Here is a 19,886-nt window from a genome sequence, read left to right on the forward strand (position 1 = left end):
AAACCATTCACATCCTTCTGAAAGTATGATGCCCAGAACTGGGCATAATAGTCCAGTTGAGGTCAAATCAGTGTTTTATGGACGTTCATCATAACTTGCTTGCTTTTGTAATCTACACATAGATATATAAAGCTCAGGATCCCATATATGTTGCAAACAAACTAACTAGTTTAACTGTCCAGATCCAGCCCAGCACATGGCACCTCCACACCCTGACCCCACCAGGGAACCCCCACACCCCACCGGCATGACTGCGCCATCCCCTGACCTCTCCCGGCCCAAACGTCCCTCCCCCAAAACAATCCAACCCTCACTGCCCCAACCCTCCCCCCAATTGGACACGCCCAATTGACCCCCACATGAACCCGCCCTGCAACCAGACCCTCCCCCACCACCGATGTGACTCCTCCCGCCCGACCCAGCTCAAAAGCCTCCCAACACGATCCGACATTCACCAATGCCCCCCCCCCCCGCTGATATCTCCACCCTGATGTCTGAATGCCTCTGATATACAACACCGCCCCCCCACCCCCCCAATCCCATTCACTTAACTCAGACACTCACCTTCCCCCTGGCCTGTTATTTTCAATGGGACACTTCACCTGATTTTGGCAGCTCATGCTGCAAAAAAGTGTCCTCCTTCGTTTCCCCTTCTCTTACTTTTCAACGCTGGAAGCAGGGATCTGCTGCGCTGCCTGAATCTTACCCGGCCTGCATCAGGAAAGTCCTGCGAGTCAGGGGCTGAAGAACATTAGCACAGGTAAGCCGGTAAGAAGTTGCAATCTGCTGCTGAATGCTAGTCCAAGGAAGTTATGGCCCATTATGTCTAAAATATTAACATGAACCATGTACCATATATTTGCAATACAATTATCACAAAACCCATAAAAAGTACATTCTCCCCGGTTAGCCTGGAAGTGCCCCCAAACTCATACTTGAGTAATAGCTGCTGGATTGCCATGGAATTTCTTAACCACTGTTTTTATTGTTCTGATTAGCAAATAATAGTTTGGAAAAGAATATTGTGAACTTAACTATAAAACTGTAATTCCAAATTACCACTGATGCTTTCAAATTTTGCAACAAGGAGCTGGACGAACAACAAGCTTATTAAAAACTCACCAGACTTGTATGTATTGTAGATTATTGCATGTTCTCTGTAATATGTCTCCTCTACTTCTGTTCCTATGAATTACCGATCACTTGGTGTGACGATCTTTCTGACACTTAGACAAAATTTGTTTTCCTCTTAGGTAGTTCCTTGGGACTGAAGATGACTTGCTTCCATTCTGGTTCGATGAGTTCTGACATGGGCTAACAAGTCCACAGTGCGATCTGCAGACTCTGCCCCATCCAGGCCAAGTGGTTTGGAGGTTTGTGCACTCTCTCCAACACTTCAACTTCACCTCTGTGTCTCTCAATGTGTTTGAGTGAATCTGCTCCATTTTGATTGATCACATAAATTTACTTTATACTAGTTTGAACCCATGGCCCATGATCTTACCAATATAAATTGCTTTAAAGTAGTTATCCAGATTTATGCCTTCTAAGGCTGAAAAACTTAGATTACTCTAGGTTCTTTTCATAACACAGACGTCCAGTATTAACCCTGTGGCTATTTGCTGTCCTTCTTTCAATTTTTGACTGTCTCCCTTGGCATCACTATAGCAAGTACTGGACACAATAATTGAGATGTGCTCTGACTAAAGCTTGATCATGGAGCATTCTGACCTGTATTCTACTGGAAAGTAGCTATGCCTGCACTTCTACTGGAGGGTGATCATCAGCCCCAAAAGGTTCCATTACTTGATCTCCTACAGCTGAATTTCTAATTCTTCAGCAACATTGCACACAAATCACCACTGGGCCACTTTTTAAAATCCTCACCACAAAATTCCTTTTCAATGTTAATTGTGAGTGCTGCTACCCACTACTTTTTCCAATCCACAGCCAAGCATGGTACCCAGCCAAGCTCCTCAGCCAAGCTATTCCTGATCTTATACCCTATTCAAACTAAAGGAGGGATTCCCAATGGAAAATCTGCGCAGGTAAGTCTGCGCCTTGGAGCAGCTCAATCTATTTCTCCCATTATTGAAAATTCAGGGCTATAATAAAATACAGTCCTGTGGAAAAATAAAGTCATATTGTTCCAGAGGCTAGTTAACACCACTTGTCCTATTGCATAGTACTATTGCATAGTACAGGAGATGTTTCCTAAAATGCCAGGTTAACAATATAATTCAAGCACAACCCCTGTTTCATATAGCGGCACGATAGCACAGTAGTCACTGTGGCTTCACAGCGCCAGGGTCCCAGGTTCGATTCCCGGCTTGGGTAACTGTGCGGATTCTGCATGTTCTCCCCCTGTCTGCGTGAGTTTCCTCCAGGTGTTCCGGTTTCTCCCACAAGTCCCGAAAGACATGCTTGTTAGGTGAATTGGACATTCTGAATTCTCCCTCTGCGTACCCGAACAGGGGCCGGAGTGTGACGACTAGGGGATTTTCCTGGTGACTTCATTGCAGTATTAATGTAAGCCTACTTATGACACTAATAAAGATTATTATTTCAAAAAATGTTGCACCACTGTAAAGTTGCAGCATTGCTTCTTTCCATAGTCATTTCTCATAGGACATAGCCTGTCCAACCTGATGATTTGTACCATGAGGAAAGATCAGTAGATATGCTTTGTGAAAACAAGCTGTGAGACATGTCCACTCTGAGTGCTTGTTTGCACAAGGCTTGTCAAGTACTGTAACCACGAAAATCCATCTGGGTGTTACATTTCACAGTTCTGCGATTTAACAAGAATTATGCTAGAACAAATCAGACAGAAACATGTTCTGAATGGCAAGTGTTGTTCAGTCTGACTGGACTGAGAAGGCAGAAGCCCTGACTCACGGACACTGCATGACTTCAGACAGGTTGCTGTCGCCTTTTAAAAAAAATTCAAATAGAAGTTTCCATAAAGCTCTTAGCTTTAGTTTTTATTTGATCCTCTGACCACATCAGTATATTCTTGTTAATGTGTTCCTTTCTAACTGTTGTTCAGAGCAAGTGGAGGCCAGAAGAAATAAAATGAAAGCAAAATACTGCAGATGTTGCAGACCTGAAATAAATACAAAAAGTGGTGGAAAAACTCAACAGGTCTGGCAGCAGACTGCGAAAAGAAGAAAGATAGTTAACGTTTCAAATCCATAAAAGGACACTAGTGAACCTTTGATAGAAAGACTGGCATTGTTTGAGAGCATCATCATGCAGCAACCAAGGCATTTTTAGGAATTCTTCTTTTTATAGTTAAATCCTAACTTTGTTTCACACAGGAAAGACAACAATTAAGTTGTTGGCCCCTTTTTAATTTTACTTTCTGAAAGTGGCGCATCACATTTCAAGACTACAAATGTGAAAATGAAAATTTTCAGAACAATCAATCATCAAATACTATCTTATTTATGTTCACCCAACACTAGCTAGTACCAAAGGACAATTGGACACGGTTATCACACAGCCCCGAAGATACCAGAAGAATGGTAACTTCAATGGACATCGATATCCCCATATTAAAAATTTTGTGTTGGCATGCACAGTGTTATAACCTCTTATTCAATCTTTTCCAATTGTAATTCCAATATTATAATGTCAACAGTTACTTGTCACATTTACTTGTAGCTATAACAATCACACCATAAGGTGGTGCTTTAATGGGAATCCCAATGTTAAATGATCATAATGGCCTATAATGGTTATCTGTCACAACACTAGATGGCGCTGTATTATCTTGTCCCACAGATCATTCAAAATGCTTCCTGGGATTGGGGGGGCGGGGTAATTTATCCCCCATTTTTAGTAAATAAAATCCTAATGTCCAAAATAAGATTAAAAACAATTTTTAAAAAAAAATACATAATTCACAATAACACGTAAATGTATCCATTCAATTGTCTTTTGTGTCTCTTAATGTCTATATTCAAAACTTTACTTCAAGTCTGTATGAAGCTTTGAATGGATTTTTCTTTTACTTCATTGCAGTTGGCGTTTTCGATCACATCAAGTTTCATTGATTCTGCAGCACGCGACTCAATACAAGAGGCTTTTCAGCTGATCTGCACTGATCGTTCCATGTACTAGCAAAACCTTAAAAGCACATCTCAAAAGGTCAAACTTTGGAAAAATTCCCCAATAAAAGAGATAGATGAAAAGATGTTAAGGAAGATCTGGCATGTTAACACGAAAGTCAGGGATCATCAAGCATGATCATGAGTGGGTTTCCGGTCCTGGGTAGGATGGGCGGGGTGGACCTTTGATGATGTGACACCTAGAGTTCAGTGGGGCTCCGGGGAAAGATGAAGAAATATTTTAGCCAGATGAAGCAGGATTGAAAGTTTAAAGTGTGGAGCAAGGTCATGTCCTGACCGTGAAGACCAAGTGAGAGGGATGTTGTGGAGATTGGTGATGTTTTGAGGAAGAGGGGTGCCACTGGTAGGACAGAAGAGATTCTACAACTTCACTCAGCTTGGAGCTTAGATTCCAGAAAACAATTGTGCAGTGAATGTAATCTACATGGACTTTAGTAAGGCTTTTGATAAGGTCCCACATCAGAGACTGATTAAGAAGGTAAGTAGAGCTAGGGAAATTTGGCAAATTGGATTCAAAAGTGGCTTAGTGGCAGGAGGCAGAGGATAATGGTTGAAGGGTGCTTTTGTGACTGGAACTTCGCAAATAACACAAATATTAGTGGTGTGGTAAAGGAAAGCCTGAGATTACAGGCGATATAGGCAGGCTGGTCAGGTGGGCAGAACAGTGGCAAATGGAATTTAACCCTGAAAAGTGCGAGGTAATACATTCTGGGGGGATTAACAAGGCAAAGTAATACACAATGAATGGTAGGACTCTAGGCAGTACAGAGGTACATGTCCAAAGATCTCTGGAGGCAGCAATACAGGCAAATGAGGAGGTATAAACAGCATATGGGATACTTGTCTTTATTAGCAGAGACATGGAAATGTTGGTTAGGCCACAGCTGTGTACAGTTCTGATTGCCGCACTATAGGATGGATGTGATTGCACTCGAGAGGGTGCAAAAGAGATTCACCAATATTTTGCGTGGGTTGGAGTACCTTCTGGAAATGCTTGCCAGACACTCATCTCAGTAAGTAAGGTGATGATCATTAAACCCAGACCATGAGACCTTGAACTGAAGCATTTCTTGAATGTTCAACAAAACAAAAATTCAAAAGGATATGGACTGGATTTTTTTTTTAAAAAACATGCACCTCCGAATGGTTTTGAGGCAAAGAATGAGTAAAATCTATCAGCCTGAATCACTGTTGCAATCCTGCCCCAAGAACAATGGGCTGGATTCTCTGATTTTGAGGCTATGTCCTCATGCTGGCGTGGGAACGGTGGCTTTACGACCGGAAATTCAGCACAAAACGGCCAGCGATCTTCCATTTGGCTGAGGGTGAGCAGCCGAACAGCGTATAAGCTCTAGCTGCCTATATGGCCTGGCCTACGAAACTGTGCCCCCCTTTGGCCGGCTCACGAGCCCCAGACCACCCCCGAACAGTGCCCCCAGACCCTGACACTTCCCCCCCCTGCCCACGGATCGGCCTTCCTCCAACTGTGGCGGCGCTGGACTGAGTTTGCAGCCGCCACGCTGAGTTCCCGACAGATGAGACCATGAGAGACCCACGCCGTCGGGAACTCGGCCGGCCGGGGGCGGAGCATCGGGGGGTGGGCTTCAGGCAACTTCTTGAGGCCGTCGATACGGCGTGCGGCGTACTCTAGAGGGATGGGGCAGAGCATTACGAAAGCGGCGACGCCCACAATTTGGTTGGAAACGGGTATTTTCCGGCTGATCGTCGAATGCGATTTCAGCATCGGCGACTGGAGAACCCAGCCCAGTGTTTATAAATTACACAAAAGTTGAATGAGGTTAGATGTTAGAAGATTTTCATTTTGCCAGAAAATAGACTACTTATGGAGTAAGTTACATGATGATTGTTGATTTTTCTATATTTCTTCCAAAGCGTGAGCTGGACTGATTTCTGACTGAGGCAGCAATCATATCTGGCAAAAGATAAGTGCCAGGTAATATAAGACATGGTCAATGTGGCCTTCTGGATTAGTGTTGATCACCTGGGGCAGGATGAGGTGGGATCAGAGAAGAGTTTATCAGGCTTTTCACGACTCCCAGGGGATTGAATGACTCCTGCTGAGTAAGGAATATTTGAACCATGATCCATGTGATATTATGACTGTATAAAAATTTCAGCTACATCATCTGGTGTTTCCCTTGCAGATATTTTCAAATGTTTGTATTGAAAACAATAAGACCCAATAATTATCTTCCCTGAGCCACTCCTACGTTACGTAAATGGAGGCGGGCCTTTTTACCTGGACACCTTGTGTGTTTGGCTCACTTCTGTCTCCACCTGGGGGCTGCAGCTGTATGTCGCAGGCCTGACTCCAGCCCTTCCCCGGAATCCCCACCATGAAAATAGCGTTGGTATGCACTTCTGGTCAGGAGGTTGCAAATGTTCCGACTCCCAATTCTCCCCTTTGAACCCCACGCCCTAAGTGAATAATAAAATGGAAGTAACCATAGTCCCCGAGGACCATAGGTTGCTCTCCTCTCCTCTGGTGGTGATTTAACCTGAGGGTCACCAAACCTCAGGAAAGGGGCAAGGTTGAGAAGGTGGTAGTTATTCAAAAATCAATTCATTGCCATTTAAAGATGTGGAGACTTTTATGTTTTGAAATATGAATCCCTATATTCCTGTATTATGATTAAAGGAAAGATAAGGAATTGTAAGAGGTTAAATTGAGAAACTTAGAAGGTGTTTACTTCCTAAATACTCATAACATTTCTGCAAGGTTTTCAGGCCCAGAAGGTATTATTTATGTCCTGGATAGGGGAGAGAGAGGCCAACTGATCTCTTTTATTTTTATCACTGTCTATGCGTAAACAGATGTGTTCTAATTTATTGAAATAGGCTTGTTCCCCAAATCTTCTTCTCTTTCGTGAAGTCAATTTTTAAATGAATCACAGTAAACTTTCTTTCGGATTAAATCAGAAGTAATGTTTATTCATACATTCAAACCAGGGTGATGGTTGTTGCAACTACATGCATACGTATACACAAGCAAACAAGAAGATAGGGAAGAAAAATGTTTCACAACTAGGAATAACTTAAAATTAAAAGAACCAAAGATGTGGATACTTGTCCACATGAATATCAGAGTCCAATGAGGGTTCTTTTCATAGTAGTTAAAGTTCAGATGGGTTCAGCTAGCTGAAAGGAGGAATTTTGAATTCCTTCAAAATTGGTGCTGGCACAGCATGATGAGGTTGATATCGGAGACATAGCCTACTTGACAAGCAATGGCAAAAATTTACAAGAGAAACAGGCTTTGGGGATGTTTAGACCTGAGGCAGGCTTTCTTGTCGACCTGGAGTCCGGCCTTGGTTTTGGCAGGTTCTGTATTTAAAAGCAGACTGCCCTGAAAGTCCAATAATGTAACATTAAACAGCCTTAACAAACAGTCGGACTCAAAACGTTAGCTCCTTTCTCTCACTATGGGTGCTGTTAGACCTTATGAGATTGTCCAGTATTTTCTGTTTATGTAACATTAAAACTTTCCAAAGGCCAGGGGAACTTTGGTCATGTGGTGCTGCCCATTATGAATCAGTTTCAGGTAACCAATCAGTCTCTATGTCTCTGGTGAAAATCTATTGTTCACCTTAGGCGATGGATGGTGGCTAGTAACACTTCCACAGGTACAATGAGTTTTGATGGCTGTCCCTTTGTTACAAGTCCAAGCTAGGAAGACAGATCATCTGCTACTCCCTCCCCTGTTTCATATAAATGCATTGAATTTCATGATAGGTGTGAGATTCCACAAGGATGAAGGTTGAGCTTTGTTGAAAATTTATAAAACTGTAGTCAACTTGTAAATCATATGACCTGTAGCAGTCATATTTTGGTCCAGCAAAGTGCATTTTTTAAATGAGCAGAAAGTAAGATTTGATTTGAGCAGTTTGTGATCTCTTACATGCCTTCAGGACATGACACGTAAATTTCTCTGCCAAACTTTGCCTCAGATGGCTGTGGTCCTACTTTCATGAAGAGCACAGCAATTTCTGATGATTTATGATCCAGCCTGAAAAAGGAACCACTTCTTCCCTGAAGCAGTACATGAAATCAGTCTTTACTGAGTAGTTACTCTCAGCTTCATGTGGAATATTTGAACGAGTATTTGACTAAATCTAACCACATATCTGCATAAAAATGTTTCCTGGTGTCACCTCGAGTTATGTTGCCCCTTAAATCGGTCCCCTCTGGCCCCCTTCAAACATTGGAAATACCTTTTCTTTGTTTACTCAATTAAAACAATTTGTTACAATCCCAGTTGATATAACTGGACAGGAAGATCCCACGCTGGAACATTGGCTCAAACGACTGTAACTTGTCCTTTTTTTTAGAAATCATGGATGTACAGTTAGTTTCAACAACAAGAAAAATAACATTTGTTAAACATGAAGCATTGGATTATAATACAGTACTTCTTTCCTCCCTCGCTTAGCTTCACGGCTAGCGACAGATTTTAAGATTAACACGGATTGCAAAGCATATCTTAAGCTATAATGGTCACAATAACACAAAGTCCTTTTAAGCACAGATTGGCTGTGCTCAAATATACACTCTGCTCTGACGCCAAGTTAATGTTTGTGGATTTTCCCTCAGGGTTCCCCCAAATGATTATCACATGAGAGTTTCTATGCCCCACTCCCAAAACACGCTCTAAAATCTTCTTTCAAACTAATGCTTTCCATTAGTGGTTGGGATTCCAAAATCCAATTGAGGTTTTCCAAATACCTCTTTCAAAGAAAGCTTCTGCGCCACTTTTAACAGCAGAGCCAGTATCCAGGTTTTACACCACCCACTTTAGGATTTCTTTGCCTTGACTGCTGTGCAAACTATTCATAATTGCTTTAACTCTCGATTCACAGACTCTATTAGAATGGCATAACATTTTTGATTTACCTCTGAATCTGCTTTCCCACTTTAAATCTGGTTACTGCCATTGTCTCTTTAACCAAGAACACTTTGTTTGCTGAATAAAAGCAAATTACTGTGGATGCTGGAATCTGAAACCAAAAGAGAAAATGCTGGAAAATCTCAGCAGGTCTGGCAGCATCTGTAGGGAGAGAAAAGAGTTAACGTTTCGAGTCCAGGTGACAAACGTTTGACAAAGGGTCACCTGGACTCGAGATTTTCCAGCATTTTCTCTTTTGGTTACACTTTGTTTACTCTTCCTTGTATTCTTTTGAACAATACCTTGGTCCCTGTTCTCTTAACTTCAGTCATCTTAAGACATTCTTTCTCTCTCAATTCCCTGGCTATCTGGATAGCAACTGGTTCTTTGGGAAGCCTGCCACTTTGCAGCTCCCGCCGAGTCCAATCTTTCTCCTTGAGATGAATGATGTTCACTCCCTGGTGACTTTCTTCTGCTGCAATATATACAGCTAATACTAAAACTTAAAGATTTTCTACCATACAAGGCCTCCAGTCCCTAAGCATGCACTGCTATCTGATTGACTCTTCATGCTGCAGCTCTTTCTAAGCACAAGAGAAAAACAGTATAAACTAAACCAACCCCCACATATATAATCATCTTTGACCAGCATGAATCTAACTATTCATATTACCCTTCCAAGCACAGAAACATTAAATTCAGCCCAGGTAAAGCCATACCTTGGGCTGGATTCTCCTTTTGGTAGACCGGCATGATTTAACATTCTTTTCATCCCCGAGCTAGTGTCAGGACGAGGTTGCTGAATCTTGAGAAGCCTCTCACAAGATTTGCGACGCAGTCAATGTCTCGCGAGATTCAACCAAACCTTTTTTTAAAACCTTTTTCCAATTAAGGGGCAATTTAACGGGCAGCACTTGGCGCAGTGGTTAGCACTGCTGCCTCACAGCGCCGAGGTCCCAGGTTCGATCCTGGCTCTAGGTCACTGTCCGTGTGGAGTTTTCACATTCTCCCTGTGTTTGCGTGGGTTTCGCCCCCACAACCCAAAGATGTGCACGGTAGGTGGATTGGCCACGCTAAATTGCCCCTTAATTGGAAAAAATGAATTGGATACCCTAAATGTATTAAAAAAAGGGGGCAATTTAGCGTGGCCAATCCAACTACCCTGGTTGTGGGAGTGAGACCGAGGGAGAATATGCAACTGCACACGGACAGTGACCGGGGGCCGGGATAGAACCTGGGTCCTCAGCGCCGTGAGGCAGCAGTGCTAACCATTGAGCCACCGTGCTGCCTCTGATTCGACCGAACCTTGTGAGACGCTGCGATCACACTCACACTGGGTGAGATCCAGATCAGTTTATTTAAATGAGCCATTAGGCTCATTTCAATGCATCTGCCAGATTCTCCCGGGACCTATCGGCCTCACCTGGGTAATCTCGCCAGGGCACCACTTAGTACTGGTCCACACAAATGTGGACCTTACATAATGGCACTTGGGAGATCTCCCAGGCCTTTGGTGACCTGTGGGTGGTCGGGGACAGGGCAGGGTGGCGCCTTGCAACTCCCACTGGCACCTAGGCACCTTGGCACTGCTAGCCTGGCACATTGGCACTGCCAGGGTAGCCCGGGTTGTACTGCCAGATTTCTAGGGTGACAGTGCCAGGGTGCCACTCCAAGGGTCAGGGTCTGAGGGGGGCCATGCCCATGAAACGAAGATAAGGGGGTATGAAGTATAGCCGGGTGAAGGGTGGGTATGAATGGGCCTCATAAAGGTTGGGGGTGAAAGGTGGGGGTCCTGAAAGGGGGATGGAGTGGCGTGAAAAGGGGGGCCCTCAACGACCTCATAGTGGGGTGTCATCACTTGGGGGAGCGGTAATGCCCATGTGTGCGGGGGATGACTTTGTCCATGGGTGAGGGGGAGACCCACAAGCTCTCTCTAGAGATCGGGGCACCCTTTCAAAATTGCTGTTCGATTGCCGAGGAGCCGGTCTCGTCAGAAAGTCCAGCTCCCCACAGCTAAAAAAATTCCTAAGTGTGGACTAGACCGGGAGGACCTCCCAAGGCCCACAGAAATGACCAAGGGCTAAATTCTCTGCCCCTTGAAGCCGGAAACGCGAATTGCAATCTGGCGTTCGGCCAAATTCAAGGTTCACACCCAGAGCCGATTCGAAAGCCATGCTCCGGTCCCTCGCTGGTGACGATAACATGGCTTGTACCGCGTGTCGGCAGCGGCATGCCAAACCGACATTTACACATCATTAGTGGGTTGGGGCCGGTATGCTCCGGGCCTCCGCCCTGCTCAGCCAGATGTCACGAGGTGCAGTTTGCTACATGTATTTGCAAGTAGGGACTGGCCGCCATGGCTGCTGAGGGAGAGAGAAGGTAAGCAAATTGTAAAAACTGTTACAAATGTAAGAGTTTGCTGGGGTCGGCTGCCAGGGCCGGGGGGAGTCACGAGGAGTGACTTGGTGGCAGCTCTGTGGATTTGGGGCGACGCCGGCTATGTGAATGGCAATCGGGCGTTCGGTTGAAATCGAAGTTCGCACCTGACACTGAACCGACCGCTATGCTCTGGAAACCAGCAGATGGTGGTATCGAGGTTCGCGCCTGAGCGCCTGCGGGAGGTTGCTAATGGATGCAAATGGGAATTATTGACCCATTTGCATCCACTTAGTGGGCTCAGTATCAGAGTCTCCTTATCCTCACAATTCTCCGGTCCTCCGGGCTGGGGATCACATGGCAGCAGATCACTCCTGGTATCACCAAACGTGTACCTGCCATGGCGGTCCTGCTGAGAGTTGCCCCCAAAGTCCATCCGAGGGCCACCCTCCTCTCACAATACACAGCCTGCCCAACCCTCCTCTACCAGAACCCCCCCAGTAAACCACCCCCTCCTCTCTGGAGAACCCCTAAAACGGTAGACCCCCCTACGGGCACCTAACTGAAGAGATCCTCCACAGACACCCCCGAACCAAATGGATCCCCCAGACACCCCCTAACTAAAGGGACCCCCACAGACACCACCTGACTAAATGAACCCCTCCACAGGGGGCCTTAAAGAATTTCACCGGCAATCCATCCGACACTAGCGCTTTCCCTGTCGGCATCCTTCTTGACGCAGTTCAAACCTCTTCCAATTCCAACGGTGCCTCCAGCTTATCCATAGTTCCTTCCCCATCGTGGGAAATTCCAGACCCTCTCAGAACTCTGCCAATCCCCGCTTGTCCTCTGGCAGCTCCGCCTATAAAGCTGATAAAAGGCTCGAAGTGCCGCATTCATCTTATCTGGGGCAGAAACCAGCTTACTCTCCGAATCCCTCACCTGGATGATCTCCTGAGGCACCTCCTGCCACCTTAGTGGTGAGCCAAGAGATGGCTGGCCTTCTCCTCCCATATTCATACATGACCCTCCTCAAATGCCTCAACTGGCATGCTGCCCTGCCCACCGACAGCAGATCAAACTGAATTTGCAGCTTTTTCCTGTGTGCCAATATTTCTGGAGTTGGATCACTCGCACTTCCAGGATCTCAACCTCTAGCTTCTGGTGCTTCTTCTTGGCCTCCCCGTCCATGTGTGCCTTATACAATATGATCTCCACTCTAATCACCACCTTCAATGCCTCCCACGGAGTTGAGGGTGAGACTATCCCATTCTCATTAATCGCTACATATACCCTTCTGGCTATCAAAATCTCCCCATAGAGCCCAATGTCTGAAAAAACCCTACACCCAGCCTCCGTCCCATGTGCTATGTCCGGCCCACCTCCAACACTATATCTACCAAATACAGAACATGGTCAGAGATAACAGCTGCCGAATTTTCCACCTTTTTCACCCCGGGGAGAAGAGCCCTACCTATGAAAATTAAATCTATCCCGACTGCACCTTGTGCACCAGAGAAACAAAACTGGAACTTCTCACCCCCAGGGTGCAGAAACTGCCACGTGTCCGCACCTCCTGTCTCCTCCATGTATGCAGCAAGCACCTTCACCATCCCAGAAGGGGTCAACAATTTTGACCTTGAGCGATCTAGCTTTGGATCTACTCCACAGTTTAAATCCCATCACTTCCCCTACAGATTCAATTGGTGAGTGTCTAGATCTGGTATTATGGCCAACAACTGTCTTATAAACTTTACATCGTCCCAATTCAGAGTATACACATTCGCCAAAACTTCTGACTTTCCCTCCAGTGTGCCTGTGACCATCACATACTGATCCCTCCTTCGCACCCCCCCCCCCCCCACCCCCCCCTCCCTCCCCCGGCCCAATCAGCCAGGACCTTCCCTGCCTGGAAGCGGGCCCTTTTATTGATTAAAATTGTCACCCCCCCCCCCGCCCCCGCGCCCTGCTATCAAAGCTTGAATTAAAAACTTGGCTCACCCAAGCCTTCCATAGCCAGTCTGGTCCTGCACCCGCAAGGGGATCTCCTGTAAATACACCACATCTCTTTAAATCAGAGAAAACCCGCACTCTTTCGCATGCCCCTCCAGGTCCTGCACATTCCAGGTGACTAGCCTTGTCGGGGGCTTCCCAACCAGCCCCCCTTCACACTCGGGTCAGTCAATACCACCATGATGTATTCCTTCTTCATTGCAAATTCCTTAGTAGACACCCCCCACCCTAAGATGGCCACTGGCCCCATCCCAAGGATGAGATCACGAAAATCCCCTGGTCACTGTAAACTTTCTACGCCTCCCCCGCAGGATCTCCTCCACAACCTACACCCCCCCCCCCCCCCCCCTCCTCTGCCTCCCTCCCGGGGCTTGCAGGCTACCTGCCCCCTCTGCTAGCCCCTCTCCCGCCAAACAAAAAAACCACTAGACTCATTGTGACTCACCAAAAATGGCCCAACACATCGCAGTTCCTCCCTCCACTCCACACCCATTCACTAACGACTCCTGCTTGCTGGTGAGGTGGCCCCCACCCAGGGTCCCCGCCCGAAAAACCAACAAGAGCATAATCCCCCCTGGGCCACCCTTCCTTTCCAGGTGCCCAAAACCTAACGCCCTTACTATACTCCTCTTCCGCTCCTAGTATTATATCAAACACCCCTTTTACAAGCCCGACAGCCAAGAAAACATAAGAAGAAGAAATTTAACACATTGTAATACGACATCATTAACAATCCCATCCCATCTTTCACATTAAAAGGCCCCCAATTGGCCCTCCTTAGGCCAGTCCCTTCTCTTTAATGAAGGCTACTGCCTGCACCAGCATATCAAAGGGATGCAGTGGAGTTCTCCGTTGGTGGGATCCTCCAGTCCTCTGGCAGTGCACCCATGCCTGCAGGTTTCCCTAAGGTGTAAGGAGGCCACAATGGGAAACCCCATTTGCCAGCTGCGGAAATGGAGAATCCCGCTGCTAGCAGGGGCGCACTGTGTGGAAAACATGCCCATGGTCTTTCGAGTCCACCGTGGCTCTCAATCGCGCCGCATAAACTACCCCGAATCACTCCTCTTTATTATACTGCACCGTCTTCGCCTTGTTGAAAGCTGCACGTCTCTCTGCCAGCTCGGTCCTAATGTCCTGTTAGATCTGCATGACATTCAATATTGCAATTCTTCTTGGCCCACTCCAGGACACACTCCAGGAGGGAGCTACCTTTTGTGCAACTTGCTCTCACATGACGGCATTGGAAGTCCTCAACATTGCAATTTGTAGAATGCAGAAGATTGCACTGCAATCCTCACTACCATAGGGTGCAATCTAACAGCCACGTTGCGCCCGAAAGGCAGTGCAGCGTAGCCGGCAGATGCCGGGAGATCCCTCTTCCGGGATTTGCCCGGCTCACCACGCCTCCCAAGATCTAATACAATCTCGCAAGACGCTGCGATCACTATTTTGCAAATCTGTATATCAGAGTGAGACAGTGAGTCTCACTCGAATATGCTCTCCCATGATATCCCCGAAGCGTGGGTTATAACGCCCCTTGCCTCGGAAATCCTGGGTGAGCACTGTTCAGTGCTAGATGGAACGGTATTTGTGGGGGTCTCCCTGGGGAACGGAGGCCCCCAGGTGCTTGCCCTCTGTGCAGGGTGGGACCTTAGTGCTGCTGATGCCAGGTGGGAATCCTAGCATTGTCAGCCTGGCATAGCCACCTGGGTGCCAGCCTGACACTGCCCAGGTGTCACTGGCAGGGGCACTGCCAAGTTGGTGCCAGGCTGGCATTTTTCCCACACTGGGAATCGGTTCTGGGGGTGCCCGATGTGTTGGGGTGCAGGGGGGCTCAAGGATTTTGGTGAATTGGGATTTGGGGGTTGGGATTTTGGGGCTTGTGTCGAGGTGGTTGAAAGATCGGTGGCCAATTAAAAATGGCTGCCCGATTTTCTCCTTCACTCAGGATTTCTGGCAAGTGGAGCTCCTCAGTGCAGGAAACGGGACTGAGTGCAGACTGATTGGGGATTTCCCCGCTGAGACCCTGAATATAAGCAGTGATCCAATAGATAGCATGGTGTTTCTCTGCTTTTATGAGCACCAGGAAACACCCCGGTAAACGCGCTCGCTACAGGGCACTGTTCCCATTCGGTTAGATCGGGCCCACAGTGTTTGTACTACCTGCTTATGATACATTCTCGTCTTCAGGCCCAGAATCCCCTTCCTTCTAGCTTTCACTTCAGCAAGTAGAGCATGCACACAAGCAACAATAAATCCTGAGGCCCTTTATGCTGCTGACTCCATTACCTCCAGCTGCTTCTCCTTCATTCATTTAATGTCTCCTACTTTCATATTCTTTCATTCGTTGCTGCTTTTTGAAATGCTGACTGTATCTTGATTTCCTTGATGTGCAGCAACGTAAGTAATAACCGACATACATACATATGAACAAACATACAAACATATTAATTAGGAGCAGAAAAGGCCAGTCAGCCCCTCGAGCCTGCTCCGCCATTCAATAGGATCATGGCTTATCAGGTTGCAATCTTCACTCCACATTCCTACCCTCATAACCTTTCACCCCCTTGTTAATCAAGAATTTATCTAGCTGTGCCTTAAAAATTTTCAAAGACTCTGCTTCAGCTGACTTTTAAGGAAGAGTTCCCAATAGTAACACTTCTGAATTAAAAAATCCTCCTCATCTCTGTCTTAAATGATCGAGCCCTTATTTTTAAACTGTGACCTCCAGTTTATAGAATCATAGATCATAGAATCTGCACGGTTTAAGTGCGGCACGGTGGCACAATGGTTAGCAGTGCTGCCCCACAGCACCCAGGACCCGGGTTCGATTCCGACCTTGGGTGACTGTCTGTGTGGAGTTTGTATGTTCTCCTTCTGTGTGCGAGGGATTCCTCCGGGTGCTCCGGTCTCCTCCCACAGTCCAAAGATGTGTAAGTTAGGTGGATTGGCCATGCTAAATTGCCCCTTACATTGGGGGTTTTAGGAATAGGGTGGGGTTTAGGCCTGGGTAGGGTGGTCTTTCAAAGGGTCAGTGCAGACTCGATGGGTCAAATGGCCTCCTTCTGCACTGTAGAGATTCTATGATTCTATGAATAGAACTCAAGCCAGGTTTGCGCGTATACCTACGACTCGATGCAAGCAGACCAGTATAAAATAAGGAACATCGGAACAGATCTTCAGTGATAACCTGGGAGAGATACAACCATCACAAGAAGAAGGGATCTTGGATTTAGAAACCCAGAAAAGAGATCCACATTGAGTGATCGTAGCTTGGCCAGCCTCCAGGGTAATACCTGTGAGTGAGCGAATTGTGAATAAAATTAAATTAAACCTTGAACTTATATTTGTCCTTTGTTCTTCTCACAAATAAGAGCACCTGAGTAAATCATTTGAATAATAAACTGGTCAAAGTGAAAATGTCTGAGATGTTAGACAGCACAGGTTCAAAGGAAGAGAAGGCAATGCTCATATCAGGTGCAGAGTTCAGCCATTTCCATTGTGCTATCTTCACATTTGTGAAAATGGAAAATCCAAACTCGCATACACAGCTCATTGTGAAGGACAATAGAAACAAAATGCAGGCTTTACTCAGCACTGGATATCCCTGGGAGATGCTAATCCAGAATGCTGACAGCTGCATTGGCTTTTGGTGTGTTTTTAATATACTATCATGTTTCAGGTACAGCAGTGTAGTCTTTTTATTTGGAGTCAGCTGTAGGTTAATAACTGACTCTGGGATCTCAATGGCAAAAGGAATTTCCCACACACCACCTCTTTTAAAAGCTGAAAATTCTCCTCTCATTTGCCTGTACGTCTCTGCGTATAACACACACAGGCTTTGCATCCTTATTTGCATTGGCTCAACTGACAAAACCATACCTCGAGAAATCATCATTTATTGCTTTGTTCCAAGGTTAAGTTTATTCTTTGTAGACTATTAAGCAGAGGCCCTGGAGCTCTGTATAGAGCTAACACTAGCACTGCCCTGGACTCTCCTGTGCAGCCCTCTCCAGCAGATTTTGTTGTGAGATCTTGTCCAGTAGGTACACTGCCTATTTGTGTCTCTGTCCATCGCTTGTACGAAAGTGATCTATCTTCACAGTCTTCTTGCCTTGCATACCAGAAGCTAGAAAATGGAAGCAGCTCTCCTCTGTGATTTGGCACCAAAAGCACATGCATGCAGGTCATTTGACATCACGTCATGTGTATCTGCAGGACGTGAAACCTGTTCACAGCTGCCACTTCTGGCCAGAAGATTGCACACAGTCTCATTTCCTTTCATTCAAAAGGCAGTAGCAGTTGCGATTCTCAATTTAAAAGCTGATCGCAGCTTTTGGCACTTCTCCCGTGATCGGTACCACAGCGAGAATGGCACAACAGATAGTTCTGCGACCCTATCGACACCTATCCGCAACCCATGTGCAGGTCGCACTCTGCACTTTGAAAAACCCTCATGCATGCAGTACTTCATATGTAGTGTAGCCATCTGGAATGGCCACTTCCAGAATACAAAATGGATGTTTGCAAAGATTGCAAGGAACTATGGACAATGCTAAGAAAACAAGCAGGCACAGAGTCTGTACGTGTATTGGAACCGCAGCTCCCAGACGAGACTGAAACTGCAGGTCCATCAGCATATTGATGGCCCATCTCCGGAAACAAAGGGAGATACTCAAGTAACCGATCTGGCTCCAGACCTCACGGCGCGAGCCAGTTCCCCAAACCGAAAGCACAAACAAAGCCAGGCCAACGGCCACCTAGGACACGCCCAGCCATCAGGGCACCCACCCCTTTTTTGGTCAAGATCAATACAAGTGATCAAGATATGGCCTAAGATACAGGTAGACGAGGGTAGAGCAGTTGACATGGTGTATATGGATTTCAATAAAGCGTTTGATAAGGTTCCCCACGGTAGGCTATTGCAGAAAATACGGAGGCTGGGGATTGAGGGTGATTTAGAGATGTGGATCAGAAATTGGCTAGCTGAAAGAAGACAGAGGGTGGTGGTTGATGGGAAATGTTCAGAATGGAGTTCAGTTACAAGTGGCATACCACAAGGATCTGTTCTGGGGCCGCTGCTGTTTGTCATTTTTATCAATGACCTAGAGGAGGGCGCAGAAGGGTGGGTGAGTGAATTTGCAGACGACACTAAAGTCGGTGGTGTTGTCGACAGTGTGGAAGGATGTAGCAGGTTACAGAGGGACATAGATAAGCTGCAGAGCTGGGCTGAGAGGTGGCAAATGAAGTTTAATGTAGAGAAGTGTGAGGTGATTCACTTTGGAAGGAATAACAGGGATGCGGAATATTTGGCTAATGGTAAAGTTCTTGGAAGTGTGGATGAGCAGAGGGATCTAGGTGTCCATATACATAGATCCCTGAAAGTTGCCACCCAGGTTGATAGGGTTGTGAAGAAGGCCTATGGAGTGTTGGCCTTTATTGGTAGAGGGATTGAGTTCCGGAGTCAGGAGGTCATGTTGCAGCTGTACAAAACTCTGGTACGGCCGCATTTGGAGTATTGCGTACAGTTCTGGTCACCGCATTATAGGAAGGACGTGGAGGCTTTGGAGCGGGTGCAGAGGAGATTTACCAGGATGTTGCCTGGTATGGAGGGAAAATCTTATGAGGAAAGGCTGATGGACTTGAGGTTGTTTTCATTGCAGAGAAGAAGGTTCAGAGGAGACTTAATAGAGGCATACAAAATGATCAGGGGGTTAGATAGGGTGGACAGTGAGAGCTTTCTCCCGTGGATGGAAATGGCTGGCACGAGGGGACATAGCCTTAAACTGAGGGGTAATAGATATAGGACAGAGGTCAGAGGTAGGCTCTTTACGCAAAGAGTGGTGAGGCCGTGGAATGCCCTACCTGCAACAGTAGTGAACTCGCCAACATTGAGGGCATTTAAAAGTTTATTGGATAAGCATATGGATGATAATGGCATAGTGTAGGTTAGATGGCTTTTGTTTTGGTGCAACATCGTGGGCCGAAGGGCCTGTACTGCGCTGTATCGTTCTTTGTTCTATGTTCTAATTGATTGGGGCCATGTTCAAGGCCTGCCCAAAAGTGCGCAAAACCCCTTCGGGTATAAGAAGAAGGCCCCAAGAGAGAATCGCTCTCTTGCACTTGGCTCTCAAAGCAGAGAGACCCCTCCACCTGCTACACCAGAAGCAAGTAAGTCCAAGGTCAACGCTTGTTACCAGATGGACGATCTTAGCTGTTCCCCTTCACCACTTCGACCCCAGCAGCCTCAGATCCGAAGAACGGCCATTGTTCCTCTGACTGAGTGGGTGCCCGACGCTAAGTATAGGCTTTAGCAGGAGTGATAGTTTAGTCTGTAGTATTTTGTGCATGAGTAGATATTGCTGTGTGTGTAAATAAATAGTATTGACTTTGAACTAACTAACTGGTGTATTGGCTCTTTGATCAGTATTCGAGTTTGAACCTTGTGGCGGTATCGAAAG

At 46.3% G+C, this 19,886-nt stretch overlaps 1 long non-coding RNA gene across 1 annotated transcript; it reads left to right on the forward strand.

The window, feature by feature from the left end:
• Window positions 1-556: 556 nt before the first annotated feature.
• Window positions 557-5,659, forward strand: LOC140426854 (uncharacterized). The gene is made up of 4 exons (XR_011948313.1): window positions 557-760; window positions 1,254-1,373; window positions 1,951-2,048; window positions 4,027-5,659. It is a non-coding gene; the product is annotated as an uncharacterized lncRNA (long non-coding RNA).
• The last annotated feature ends 14,227 nt before the right edge of the window (window positions 5,660-19,886 follow it).

This window comes from Scyliorhinus torazame, chromosome 7 (assembly GCF_047496885.1).
Source record: "Scyliorhinus torazame isolate Kashiwa2021f chromosome 7, sScyTor2.1, whole genome shotgun sequence".
Lineage (NCBI taxonomy): Eukaryota > Metazoa > Chordata > Chondrichthyes > Carcharhiniformes > Scyliorhinidae > Scyliorhinus > Scyliorhinus torazame.